Consider the following 14,477-nt stretch of genomic DNA (forward strand, 5'->3'; position numbering starts at 1 on the left):
AACTCCTAGGTCTCCATTATTACCCCTAACACCTCACATAATATAAAAATTAGGTTGGCCCTTAGGCCCCCAAATATCTGCCATCAGAGTCAAATCCATTGTTCCCCATGTGGCTCCATGTGTACTTTTTTGGTAGGGAAAGGTGAGTGAGTGAGAGTGTGTGTGTGTGTGTGTGTATGTGTCCGTGTGTGTGAAGGGACTAACATGAATAATGATCAAAGTGTCTTGAATGTTACATGTCTTTGAACCGAAATATTAAGTCACTTTCACTCAAAAATAGATTTAAGGACAAGACTTGGTTGCAATTAGCACTTTTACAAATAAATGCATTTTGCAAGTGATTTGATTTGGGGGATCATTTTGGCTGTTAAAATGCCCATGATTGTATTTATTTTCAACAAGTAATAAAACCTTGATTGTTCTGCTGCTGCTGGAGTGATAAATGTACAGCCTATCTCTAATGACCTGACAGACTGTCGAGAACAGAAACGTTATTTGATAGAAAAGTTCATGATTCCTATCATGACACCCCTTGCTAATTAGGAAAACACAGGCTTTCTGCAATTTCAAAGGCAGTTTGAAATTGCAGGGAAAACACTGATTAAATATCTTACTGGCATCCTTTGGCTTGCTTTTCCTGGGCGCACAAAATGACTGATACTTGTGTGAAGGTGGACCCAAGTAATTATGGAAAAAAGACCCTAGAAACTTTGGACTGCTTTCAATCAACAATCAACTCCCAAGTATTGACAGAGTCCTGACATGGAGGGAAAGATATAGACACATCATACTTAGGCCACTACCTCCAGCAGTTTACTGTATACTTGGGGAGACCAGATGCATACACTGGAATAGTGAATGATTAGAGCAAGGATATGATAGAAGAAAGTGCTTTACAGGTAGGAAGTCACAGAGGATTTAGTCAGGCTGAGAGTAGGGTATTCCAGGTGGAGCCAATGGTGGCAGGGGTGGACATTTGAATAAGACAGGACTCTATTTCTCAATACCACAGGCAAATTGTCTTTATTAAGCATCGATCAGCAAATTTACAAAGCCCCCTGGAGCCTCAGGGCATGGACTTTTCATTCTCTGCTGCACCCTGGGTACCCTGTGGGCAAGTGGCAAACACTGAATGGTACTAAACTCTCTCTGAGGCATGTCTGAGGAAGCTCCTGCCCAGAATCCTAATCCTTATCATTTTGTCCAAAGTCCCAAAGATGACAGTGACCATCTGTGATGGCCCACTTCCCCTGCACCCAGGAATATGGGAAGGTTGGGGAGGGGGCAGAAAGCTAAGAGGAGGTAAGGCTTGTATCTCTAATAGCTCAAGCCTATGATGTGTTTCTGGTCCTGACCTTCAAGCATTTAGGGTACACAAGGAGCTTGGAGCAACGAAGGAAGGACCTAATTATACCTGTCTTGATTAGGCAAAACCAGTGGAATGGATTAAATTTATACTTATAATGTCTGGTAACTCATAGACACTCCATAAATATTTGTCACATGCCTGAGTGCATAAATGGTCTAAAATACATGAGCATAGGAAAGCAATGGCTGACTTTTCCTAATCTAGGGTTTGTTATCTTAGTGCTGAGTAGACCTACGCTTTCCATTATTATATAAACTCCATTAGGGCAAGAACCTTGTTTGTATTTTTTACCATTGTACTCTCAGTACCTAGCACAATGTTTTACTCTAGGTTCTTTGGTTGCCAGCCACATAAACCAAATGTCTTTGAGCTGACATTATTGTCAGTTCTGACTAACCAAGGGGACTTGTTGAAAGTGTTTTGGGAATTCAAAACATTTATGGGAAAGTTAAAGAAGAGGGCTAGACATTGTGGAAGACAGTGTGAAGATTCCTCAAAGACCTAAAGACAGAGCTACCATTTGACCCAGCAAGCCAAATGGTATATACCCAAAGAAATATAAATCATTCTATTATAAAGACCCATGCATGCATATGTTCATTGCAGCACTCTTCACAAAGAGAGGAATCAACCCAAATGCCCATCAATGATAGACTGGATAAAGAAAATGTGGTACATAGACACCGTGGAATACTATGCAGCCACAAAAAAGAAGGAGATCATGTCCTCTGCAGGGACATGGGTGAAGCTGGAAGACATTATCCTTAGCAAACTAATGCAGGAACAGAAAAACAAATACTGCATGTTCTCACTTGTAAGTGAGAGCTAAATGATGAGAACACATGGACACATAGAGAAGAACAATACACACTGGGGCCTTGCAGAGGGTGGAGGGTGGGGGGAGGGAGAGGATCAGGAAAAACAATTAATGGGTACTAGGCTTAATACCTGGGTGATGAAATAATCTGTACAACAAACCCCCATGACAAAAGGTTACCTATGTAACAAGTCTGCACTTGTACCACTGAACTTAAACGTTTTAAAAAAAGAAAGAAGAAAAAAGAACAGGGCTTGAAAAAGGACAGGAGTCTATAAAGCAGGAACCATAGTGATTGTCTCCTAACAGGGAAGTAGACTCATGCGGGCGCCATTACTGGAAAGAATAAACAGTAATTTCTATGCTCATACTACTAGCTTAAGACTCAAAATCCTGTGAGCCTGTATCTAATCAGCTGAGCTTAAATTTTGTGCTATACTGAGCAGTGAGAGGAAGGATGTGGCAGAAAAAATCTTCAGGAGCACTTTGGTTTTGATAGTGGTAGAAGTATGAATTTACCATCCCACCAAGAATATCCACAATGGGGAAGAAGTCATTCTACAAAAAGAAAGTAGGGTGTTAGGAATGAATGAGTAGGTAGGAAAAAACCCCACATGTTCACCTCACACAATATAGGAGTGGATATACTTTGGTTGAATGATAACTAATTCAGTAGCATCCTTCATCAGTGAGGGTGGGATAGTGCTAAGAAGAATAGATCTCTCCCCTACCCTGAGGCCTCATTCAGGTGAGAGGTGAAGCCAGCTGGACTTCCTGGGTCGAGTGAGGACTTGGAGAACTTTTCTGTCTAGCTAAAGGTTTGTAAACACACCAATCAGCACTCTGTAAAAACGCACCAATCAGCGCTCTGTGTCTAGCTAAAGGTTTGTAAATGCACCAATCAGCACTCTGTAAAAACGGACCAATCAGTACTCTGTAAAATGGACCAATCAGCACTCTGTAAAATAGACCAATCAGTAGGATGTGGGCGGGGCCAAATAAGGGAATAAAAGCTGTCCACCCGAGCCGGCAGTGGCAATCCACTCGGGTTCCCTTCCACGCTGTGGCAGTTTTGTTCTTTGCTCTTAGCAATAAATCTTACTGCTGCTCACTTTTTGGGTCCGCACTACCTTTAAGAACTGTAACACACACTGCGAACGTCTGCAGCTTCACTCCTGAAGCCAGTGAGACCACGAACCCACCAGGAGGAACAAACAACTCCTGACGCGCCATCTTTAAGAGCTGTAACACTCAGTGGGAAGGTCTGTGGCTCCACTCTTGAAGTCAGCGAGACCACCAACCCACCAGAAGGATGAAACTCCAGACACATCTGAACATCTGAATGAACAAACTTCGGACGCACCATCTTTAAGAACTGTAACACTCACTGGGAGGGTCGGCGGCTTCATTCTTGAAGTCAGTGAGACCAAGAACCCACCAGAAGGAACCAATTCCAGACACATAGGTATTCACTAGTTACGTTTTAAGGCTAAAGTGAATCAGGATGTGCTGAGAGAGCTGAAGTGTTAAAGATAAGCGTCCCAGAATGATAGATAAGAGTGCTGTTAGAAAAGGTGATCTTTAGAGATATTGGGTACACAAGTTGGCGTCACTCTAAGGAAAGCCGATATATGAAAATGAGCTTTGTTGTTTGTCTACGTTGTCACCTTGCCATGTCTCTCCAGACAAGCACCTTTTCAGCCCCAATACTAGGAAATATTCCCCCAACCTCCATTCTGCACCCTAATTACTTAGGCCCAATAAAGACCCAGATCATGCAGGCTGGGAAAGTGTGATTCGTTATAAAGTATACCTTTATGTCTTTGCACTTGAAAGGGCATTTTTTAAATTACACTTTTTGAAGGTGCGTCACCATAAAGCTTTTTATGAGTTCCCTTAAATATTTGAAAATATATTTTGATCCCAACTTCCAGGACCTTTCACCTCTGATTAAGGAGTGCTCTGTTGTCTGAGAAGGAAAGCTAGGAGGAGTGTTACTTCCATTCTCCACCTCACCAGGCTGATGGCATTATGTTCACAAAGTGAGATTCCTAAAAAGGGAGAGGCAGAGGAAATCAATATTAAGTAGTAACTTCAAATACTGAAAAAATTTCATCTCATCTAAATGCGTAAGAAAAGTACAGATGTTTCCTTAATATATGCAGTCCTATGCAAATGATTATGTAAATTAAACAAAAAGTTGGGACTGGCAGATTCCCAAGTTTGCTAAGACTTACTTATGTTAACCTAGAATTCATCATAGAAACAAGGGTAAGGATTGTTGTTTACATCTCCTTCACTTAGATGTGAGGGGAGGCAAGATTGAAGGATATGCTACCTTAATAAAGTGAAGACACTCAAATCCGGGGACATGCTAGCTAGATGGTTAGATGAGTAGATAGACAGTTTTCACCTTCAAAATGTTAGCCAACTCATTCATCATGCTCAGTTGGTTGTGGGCAGCAATGGGACTAGAAATGGAAATGAATCTGAGTTGGAGTGAATTTTGATAAAGGCCTAGTTCATGCAAGAAAGATTTTTTTCTTTTTTACATCCTCAGCTCACAAATTCCAAGAGGAATGGAGAACTTTAGAGACAGTTACAGGGGAAGAATAAAGACCTAGTGTAAGGGGCTATATCAAATCTTCATGCACTGGCCCTTTCAGAAGGAGAGACATAAAGATATACTTTATCATTGATCGCTCTTTCCTACCCTGCATGATCTGGGTCTTTAGTGGACCTGAGAAATCAGGTTTCTTAGGTTTCTAACTATAGATAGATAGTAACTAACTATAGATAGACAGTTAGGTTTCTAATTACAGATAGATAGATGAATGAGCTGGCTAACATTTTTAAGTTGAAAACTATCTATCTATAGTTAAAAACCTAAGAAACTGGGGCTGGTGACAGTGCAGATAGTGAGGGATAGAAGAGAATTTTTCTCTTCTCTCTGCCTCCTTTAGACCTGAGTCTAGAAATATGAGCAGGTAAAGGTTTCAGAGAGGCTTGGCAGTCTTTGAATCTGGTAGCTCTCTAAGTCCAGCATGCTAGTCATTATGGGCACTTCCTCTGTGCCCATTTCTATGCTAAGCTCCGTAGAGGATACAATGAAGTAAAGGCCACAGTCCTACACACATAAAAATGGGCTGTCCTTCGTGTAATAAAACATCCATACCTACAACAGTTTGTCCACAGTAACATATGTTAATTCTTAAAATTGTGTGGTAGAGACCTTGAAGCATAACAAATAGTAACTACTTAATTACTAGTCCAATTCCACAAATATTTATTGAGAATCCACTATACTTGATGTACTGAACAAGACAGTTCCTAAACTTGTCTGGGGAGACAATTAAGTGTGCAGTAACAATACACTATTTGATACTTTCATATGCTAGGAAGTTTCAATTTATACAACTGGTAGAAGGGCAAACAGGTATAGCCTGTTTGGAAAACTGTTCTGTAGTTTCTAAGAAAGTTAAACACACCCTATGACCCAGCAATTCTTCTGGGCATATACACCCTAGAGAAATGCAAACGTGTCAACCAAATATTTGCACACAAATGTTCATAGCCACATTATTCATAACAGCCAACATGGTGGAAACAACCAAAACGTCCATCAGCAGGTGAATGGATAAACAAATTGTGGGACATTCATCCAATGGAATACTACATAACAGTAAAAAATGAACTATGCACACACACGACAACATGGATAAATATAAAACACGTTGAGTCAAAGAAACCAGACACAAATGAGTCTGGCTTCTTTGACGGTACAATTTCATTTATATAAGCAGACAAAAACAATCGATGATTATAGAAATTGGAATAGTGGTGATCTCTCAGGGAGAAGTCTGTACTGGGAAGATTTAAAGATAGCCTTCTGGCCAGGCGTGGTAGCTCACGCCTGTAATCCCAGCACTCTGGGAGGCTGAGGTGGGCAGATCACGAGGTCAGGGGGTTGAGACCAGCCTGGCCAACGTAGTGAAACTCCATCTCCACTAAAAATACAAAAAATTAGCCGGCCATGGTGGTGGGTGCCTGTAATCCCTGCTACTCAGGAGGCTGAGGCAGGAGAATAGCTTGAACCCAGGAGGCGGAGGTTGCAGTGAGCCGAGATCACGCCATTGCACACCAGTCCAGGCAACAGTGCGAGACTCCATCTCAAAAAAAAAAAAAAAAAAAAAAACCAAAAACAAAACACAAAAAAAGCCGGGGGGAGCCTTCTGAGAGGCCAGAAATGGTGCTTTCATAGCTAAATACACATATAAAAGTTCATTCAGTTGCACACTTAAAATAATGTACTTTATGCATCTTATTGTAGTATGCTGTCTCTCAGTTGAAAAGTAGAGGGAAAACCCCATTCAAGCTATTGAGCACACTTTAGCAATGTCTATCCAAACTTCAGTGTATATAAACTTAGCTCAGAAATTCCACTTATAGCATTCTATCCTAGCTCAACAATTCAAAAATTTATGGGCAAGGTTATTCAGTGCAACCCTGAAATAGTGAAAACTGGAAATAAGCTAAAGCTTTTCAATATCAGAAGGGTTAAATAAATATGGGCTATATATAGTATGGAATAATATGCAGCTAAGAAGAAGCTATACCAATTTGATTAATAATACAAATATATCCACAATATATTTTTCTGCCATAAAGAAATTTGCATGACAGTACATGTAGCATGATAAAGTATGTGTAAAAACAAAACTTTGTGTGTGCATGCATGTCCATAGTTATACAGAAAAAAGTAAGGACACACTCCTCATTGTTGATAGTGGTTTACCTCTGGGGAGAAGTATTGATGAGGCTTTCACTTTGTATTTTACATACTTCTGTATATGTTGAATTTTTATAGAGTATCTATAACTTTTGTAGTTTAAAAGTTTAGTAATAATAGGAATATATGCAGTGTGATGAATTTCCCTGAGATGTAACAGTGAAAATGATCAAAGGGTTTTTGTTGACAAAGATGATAAATTCAGTCTTGGACATCTGGTTTTGAGATGCCTGTGGGACATTCGGGTGGAGATGTCTAGAAGGGAGTTGGATATGTAAGTCTGGAGGAGAGAAGAGTGGTTAGGGATGGAAATGGAGATTTTGGCAATATCAATGGTAATTGAACCTTAGGAGTGAATGCGATTCCCAAGGGGGAGTACACGGAGGAAGAATGGAAGCAAGTAGGCCCAGAAATGAGGAGCACTGAGGGCCAGGCATAGGCGGATCATCCTGCAAGGGACATCCTGAAGGAATGGTTGGAGAGGTAGGAAGGAAACCAGAAATATGAGGTCCCATGTAAGCCAAGGAAACTTTGGTGAGATCCAAGAGGTTGAGCAGTGAGGAAAGAGAAGAGGGCAATGTAGCTCTTTGAATAAACGTAGCCACTAAGTTGCAAAAGTTGGTGGAGGGGTGGAGGTCACTGGAGGAGACTGAGGTTGAGAAAGGTTTTTAAAATGTAGTATTAAGATAAGAGAGAGATGAACACATTTACATGGTTAAGGGAAGTACCTAGCAGAAATATAGAGGTTGAAATATTGAGGGGGGACATAATTTAGCCAGTGGAACAAGGAAGGAAGGGATGGGATCCATGGCACAGATGGAAGGATTCCTCTTAGAAGGTGAGGCACTCCACTGTAACAGGAAGGAAGGTGGCAAGGGTGGGTGTGGACGCAGGCAAATATATAGATTTGGTAATCGGAATTTAAGGGAGCTCTCATCTGATAGCTTCTATTTTCTCTGTGAAGTAGGAGGTGAGGCAAACTGCTGAGAGTGAGAAGAGACTGATAAGATGGAGAAGGTTTAAAATACCTGCTATAGAGAACAGGAGGAAGAGCTAAGTAGCAAAACAGAAAAATTTGTAGGTCTCCTTAAAGATCCACTTGAGGTGAGAGACTATAGTCTGCATAATTTGAGGGGATTGTGTGGGATCATCCCCTGGGAGAGAGGGCAGAGGTGGAGCATTTACACAGTGTCAAAATCCCTCATCAAATGGGTTAACTGATTCAAATAACTAGTCAATTCAGTGAAGAAAACATAGTGGCACAATTACTTGACACAAGAGCCCAACTTCTGATTACTGCCCCAGCTGAAGCATTTGGATTTAATTCCATTACCCAAGGTTCTGCAGCATGCTGGAGAAAAGGAAACCCTAACAGTAGCATTTAATCATTCTAGTCACAGCTCAGAGGCAGCTCCCTATTCGCACCCTCACCTACAATTCTTTTTAAAATGGAATGCTTCTCATTGCAGCAATATTTATGGTGACAGAGAGTTGAAGGCAATCCGGCATCCATCACCAAGAGAGTGGAGAGGCAAATGTGGTGGATACACGTTCTCAAGTAGTTTGCAGCAATTGGAAATAAGAGATTAGTTGTACATAGAGAAACATGTATAGATTTTTAAAACACAGTGCTGGGTAAAAAAAAAAAGAATAGCAAGAAGCAGAATAATATATATAACACAATACCACAATACACAGTTTACAGAAATTTCAAAAGACATTCATTCAAACTGATAATACACATTTTGTAAGAACACATGCAAACGAAAATATCTTAAGCAGAAGACAATAGTTGCTAATGAGGGAGGGAGGAGAATTTGAGTGAAGTGTGCGGATGACAGGGAGTAAATAAATCAAGCAAGTTACCAATGATGATAAATGTGCCATGAGCTGAGTTTGATTAACTCAACCCTCTGCACCTAAGGCACTAACTAAATACAGAAATAAATGAGTTGAAATGCTTTTCTAACCTCTTGTACATTTTGTTTCAAGCAACATCTTTATCTTCAACCCATAACAATTGGCCCACATAGGATCAGTGTTGGAGGACAGTGTGCAGGTTATCTAGGGCTGCCCCTCACCTCATCATTTGTGGGTTTTCTTTGCAGCTTTATTGAAGGATAATTGACAAATCAAAATTGTATATATTCAAGGTATGCAATGTGATGTTTCAATATACGTATACATTGTAAAATGATCTCCACAATCAAGCTAATTAACATACCCATCATCTTACACAGTTAACTTTTTTGTGTGGCAAGATAGTTAAGATCTACTCTTAAAGTCTACTCTTTTATCAAATTTCAAGTATACAATATGGTATTCTTACCTATAGTCACCATGCTGTACAACAGATCCCCAGAACTTATTTATCTTATAACTGAAAATGTGTATCCTTTAACCAACATCTCCCCATTTCTCCAACCCAGTCTATCCCTAGATTACCCCCAGGTAGCAAACCCTTTTACTCGTTAGATCCTACATATAAGTGATATCATGCAATGTTTGTCTTTCTGTGTCTGGCTTATTTCACTTACCATAATGTCTCCAGGTTCGTCCATGCTGTCACAAATGGCAGAGTTTTTTTCTTTTTAAGGCCTAATAATATCCCCCTGTGTATATACACTATGTTTTCTTTATCCATTTATCTGTTGATGAATGCTTAGGTTGATCCCACATCTTAGCTATTGTAAATAATGCTGCAATGAACATGGGAGTGCAGGTATCTCTTCAACATACTGATTTCATTTCTAGTGGATATATACCAAGCAGTGGGATTGCTGGATCACATGCCAGTTCTATTTTTTGTTTTTACCCCACCACTTATTTTATGAATGAGGAAACTGAGGCCCTGAGGAGGAAAATGACCTGGCTAAAGTCACACATTTAGTTGCAAAACCTGGATGTCTCCTGGCGTCTACTACTCTTTCCCCTGTGTACCATGCATACTCATTCAGGGAGATTCTCACTGGCTTTGTGGTTGTGTTGTTGTTGTTGTTTGCTTCTTAAATGAATTAAACTCCATTCTGTGGTTTCTGCTTCATTCATAATTTTTTTAAATTTAGAAATAAAAGCAGGAAAAAGGTGTGTCGTCCTGCCTGGCCTACATGGCGGAAGGGTGGTTAAAGTCAGTAAAGTTTACCTGATGCCAAGGGTGCTCAACAATTTTTTAAACCTATTACATTGGCCAGGCCTGGTGGCTCATGCCTGTAATCCCAGCATTTTGGGAGGCTGAGGTGGGTTGATCACTTGAAGTCGGGAGTTCGAGACCAGCCTGGCCAACATGGTGAAACCCCGTCTCTACTAAAAATACAGAAAAAAATTTAGCCGGACATGGTGGCACATGCCTGTAACCCCAGCTACTCGGGAGGCCAAGGCAGGAGAATTATTTGAACCCTGGTGGCGGAGGTTGTGGTGAGCTGAGATGGCACCACTGCACTCCAGCCTGGGTGGCAGAGTGAGACTCCATCTCAAAACAAAACAAAAAACAAACAAAAATAAACCTATGACACAATGTTGAGTACTAGACTTTTTGTTAGTACACTTCAACAGATTTTAAAAATCTAATAAACAAGTCAGTCATAATAATAATAATAATGTTATCTCTATTGTACTCTAACAATGCCTCACAGGACCTGGCAAAAAATTGCTGTTTATCAATATGCCTCAGCCTTGTGTCATACTTCAAATAGAACAGTTGCCTGCCCTAACCATGCTCACTTATATGCCCAGGAGGCAAGAGAACAGGCAGTCTTTCTGCATACCTGTGTGATAGTGTTCTGTGACATCTGATTTTTTAAGATTAAAAAACCCACCAATTTAACAGCTTTATTGAGGTATAATTGATACACAAATAACTGCACATATTTAAGGTGTATAATGTGATGAATTGGAACATATGCACACACCTATTTGACCATCACCACGGTCAAGGTAATAGACATATCCAATACCTCCCAAATTTTTTGTGTTCTTTCTTTTTGTGGTAAGAACACATATCGTAAGATCTACCCACTTAAGATGTTTTGAAGTGCACAATACCGTATTGGTAACTATAGGCACTATGTCATACAGCAGATCTCTAGAACATATTCATCTAGCATAACTGACACGTTATACCCATTGAACAACAAATCCCCAGTCCACCTCCCTGCTCCTGCCCCTGGACACTTCTTTGATGTTGCTGCACACCTCTTCCCCCTTACATCGAGTTGAACTTCACTGTATATTGTATTGAGTGACATGTTCAACTCAATATTGTCTCTGAGAGTCATCATAATACTTTGTATGCTTGGCTGTAGCAAGAATATATTGCTTCCTTGGCTTCCAAGAAGGGATCAGAGCACCCCTGCTGAGAACCACTGCTCCATGATGCCATAGGATGAAGTTGTCAAGGGTATTGGCTTTGGTATCAGAGAGGCTGGAGTTTGAACACCAGACCTGTCACTGTGTAAGCAGTCTTTGGTAAGATACTTAAGCTTTCTAATTCAATCTCACAAACACGTATTGGATGTACTCTATGCTAAGTACTGTTCCAGGAGCTTAGGCAGTATAGTAGTGGACGAATAGATAGAAATCCCTGCCTTTATGATGCTTATGTTCTAAGAGGGGGAGATAAATGACAAACAATTAAATAAGTATACTATGATGTGCTAGGAGGTGGTAAGTGTCACGGATTAAAGAAAAGGTCAAGCAGGGTCTTCAGACATGGGAATGCTGGGGAGAGGGTACAGGCTGCAGTATCAAACAGGGAGGTCAGGGTATGCCTTGCTGAGAAGGTGACATCTGAGCACAGAATAAAAGGGAACTAGCCACATGGCTATCTGTGATAGGTCGAAGCAGTACTGATGAGATCAAGCAGATGAGGTAGCAGAGGATGTGGTGAAGAATGGTTGACTTGTCAATTTTTGAAGGTGGATCCATCCTAATTTCATGATAGATTGGGTATGGTGAATGAAAAAGAAAGATATCAAGAATATCTACAAGGATTAAGATACTACCTACATCCGAGAAAGGGTATAATTTGGAGCAGGCTTTCCTTTGTTCTTACCCTTTTAAAAAAATTGTAAATTGGCAAATTATACTTGTTACATTTATGGGGCACAAAGTGATATTATGATATATGCATAAAATACTTTCTTACATTTTCATTGTGGGGAAAGATCAGGAGCAGTGTTTTGGACATATCAAGATGCCTATTTGAAATCCTTGTGGAGGCCAGATGTGGTGGCTCACACCTGTAACCCCAGCACTTTGGGAGGCCAAGGGAGGCAGATCACTTGAGGTCAGGAGTTCGAGACCAGCATGGCCAACATGGCAAAATCCCGTCTCTACTAAAAATACAAAAAATAACCAGGCATGGTGGCACACACCTGTAATCTCAGCTAGTCTGGAGGCTGAGACATGAGAATCTCTAGGACCCAGGAGGTGGAGGTTGCAGTGAGCTGAGATTATGCCACTGCACTCCAGCCTACGTGACAGAGTAAAGACTCTGTCTCAAAAAATAAAATAAAATAAAGAAATTAAAGTGGAGATGATATTGAGTAGGAAGTTGGATACAGAAGTCTGAAGTTCAAGGGAAAAGTCCAAGCTGGAGATATAAATTTGGGAGTCATAGGTATAGAGATGGCCTACAAAGTCATGAGCTCAGATGAGACCACCTGGGAAGTAATAGAGATAGAGAAGAAATCCAATGACTGAGTCCCGAGGCCCCACAATATTAAGAGGTCAGAGAAGAGGCACAACTGGCAAAGGAGACTAAGGAGTGTTTGGTGAAGTTAGAGGAAAATCAAGAGATTATGATGTCCTGGAAACTAAGTGAAGAAAGCGTATTAAGGAGGAGGGAGTAATCCACTGTCTTAAATGCTGCTTCTGGGTCAAGGAAGATTATTATCACCAAGCACTTAGAACAACACCTGGCATATAGCAGCCCTCATAAATGTTTGTTGGATTGAATTAAAATATTTAAGTATCTTGCCAAAAGTTAGGTACATAGTGACAGGTCTGGCATTCAAACTCCAGTCTCTCTCATACCAAAGCCCATGCCCTTGATGACTCCATCATCTGGCAGCATGGAGCAGTGGTTCTCAGCAGGGGTTCCCTGAGCCCTTCTTGGAAGCCAACTTACAGATTGAGAATGAGGAGGTTATTGGTGACTTAACCGGAGCAGTTTTTGTGGACTAGTACAGGAAAGAGCCTAACTAGAGTGGGTCTAAGGAAGAATTGGAGACAGAGTAGAGACAATGCTTTAGCGATGTTTGCTGTGAATAATAACAAAGAAATGGGGTAATAACTGGTGGATGAAGCCTCAGTTGTGCTCATCTCTTAGGATTACTGAAAGAATTAAGAAGAGAGTCAATAAAAAGTTTTTGAATACTGTGCTAATACATGTATCATATCTATCACATAGTAGGCACTCAATATATGGTAGCCATTATTTTAATAATGTTTATGCTAGAATTAAAAGCATATTCTGATACCATTTAAAACCATATAGATTTTCATGTCTCAGACAAAGAGATGAGTCATTGTGTGGGGGAGCAAAACAAATCACAAAATAAGTTTTGCTGTAGTGCACATCAAACCACTTCTCACACGATGACCTCCAAAGAACACATATGCTGAGCTTTCTTCACATTTGTGTTCCCTAGGATGCAGTAATTACATGTAACTACCAGAGGCCTAGGAAAAAAAACTTCTTTCAAAAACACATCTTCTCTCAAAATGAGAGAAGCATCTCCATGAACAAGCATATCTCTTGAATGTGACAGGGCCATAAAGTTTCCTTTTCTGTTTCTTGTAAACACATTATTTTTTTCTCTCTCATTCCCCTAATTGCCAAGTTAAATGTCATAGAAGTAAACTGACATGCGAGAATTTTCTCCTGCCCAAACCAATGCTCCTTAAATCTTTTATAGATGGTGAACAAACAATATTACATAAACTACAAGTTATGAAAACTGAGCAAACTTAAGGAGAGTTTAGTTGTGAAACAAAGCAAAACTTAAAATGAAGTTATTCTGACAAGTATATATTGATATGCATAATTGTTAGGGTGCCATATGTTAATTAGGCGTAAGTGGTAAGAGGCTGGCATGAGAGATTGGAATTATTCTTTTACACAACTGAGCCTGATTGTGTCCCTCCTCTTTGTTAATTATTCAAGTGCTAATATTTCTATTGACAAAGATGTTTTCCAAACAACACATTCTTTAAAAAATTTTTTTTATTTCAATAGCTTTTGGGGTACAAATGGTTTTGGTTACATGGATAAATTGTATAGTGGTGAAGTCTGAGATTTTAGTGCATCTCTTACCCGAGTAGTGTACATTGTACCCAATATATAGTTTTTTATCCCTCATCCTCCTCTCACCCTTCCCCCTTCTGAGTCTCCAGAGTCCATTATACCATTCTGTATGCCTTTGTGTACCCATAGCTTAGCTCCCACTTGCAAGTGAGAACATACAGTATTTGGTTTTCCATTCCTGTGTTACTTCACTTAG

The sequence above is a fragment of the Pan paniscus genome, chromosome X, assembly GCF_029289425.2.
Source record: "Pan paniscus chromosome X, NHGRI_mPanPan1-v2.0_pri, whole genome shotgun sequence".
Taxonomy (NCBI): domain Eukaryota; kingdom Metazoa; phylum Chordata; class Mammalia; order Primates; family Hominidae; genus Pan; species Pan paniscus.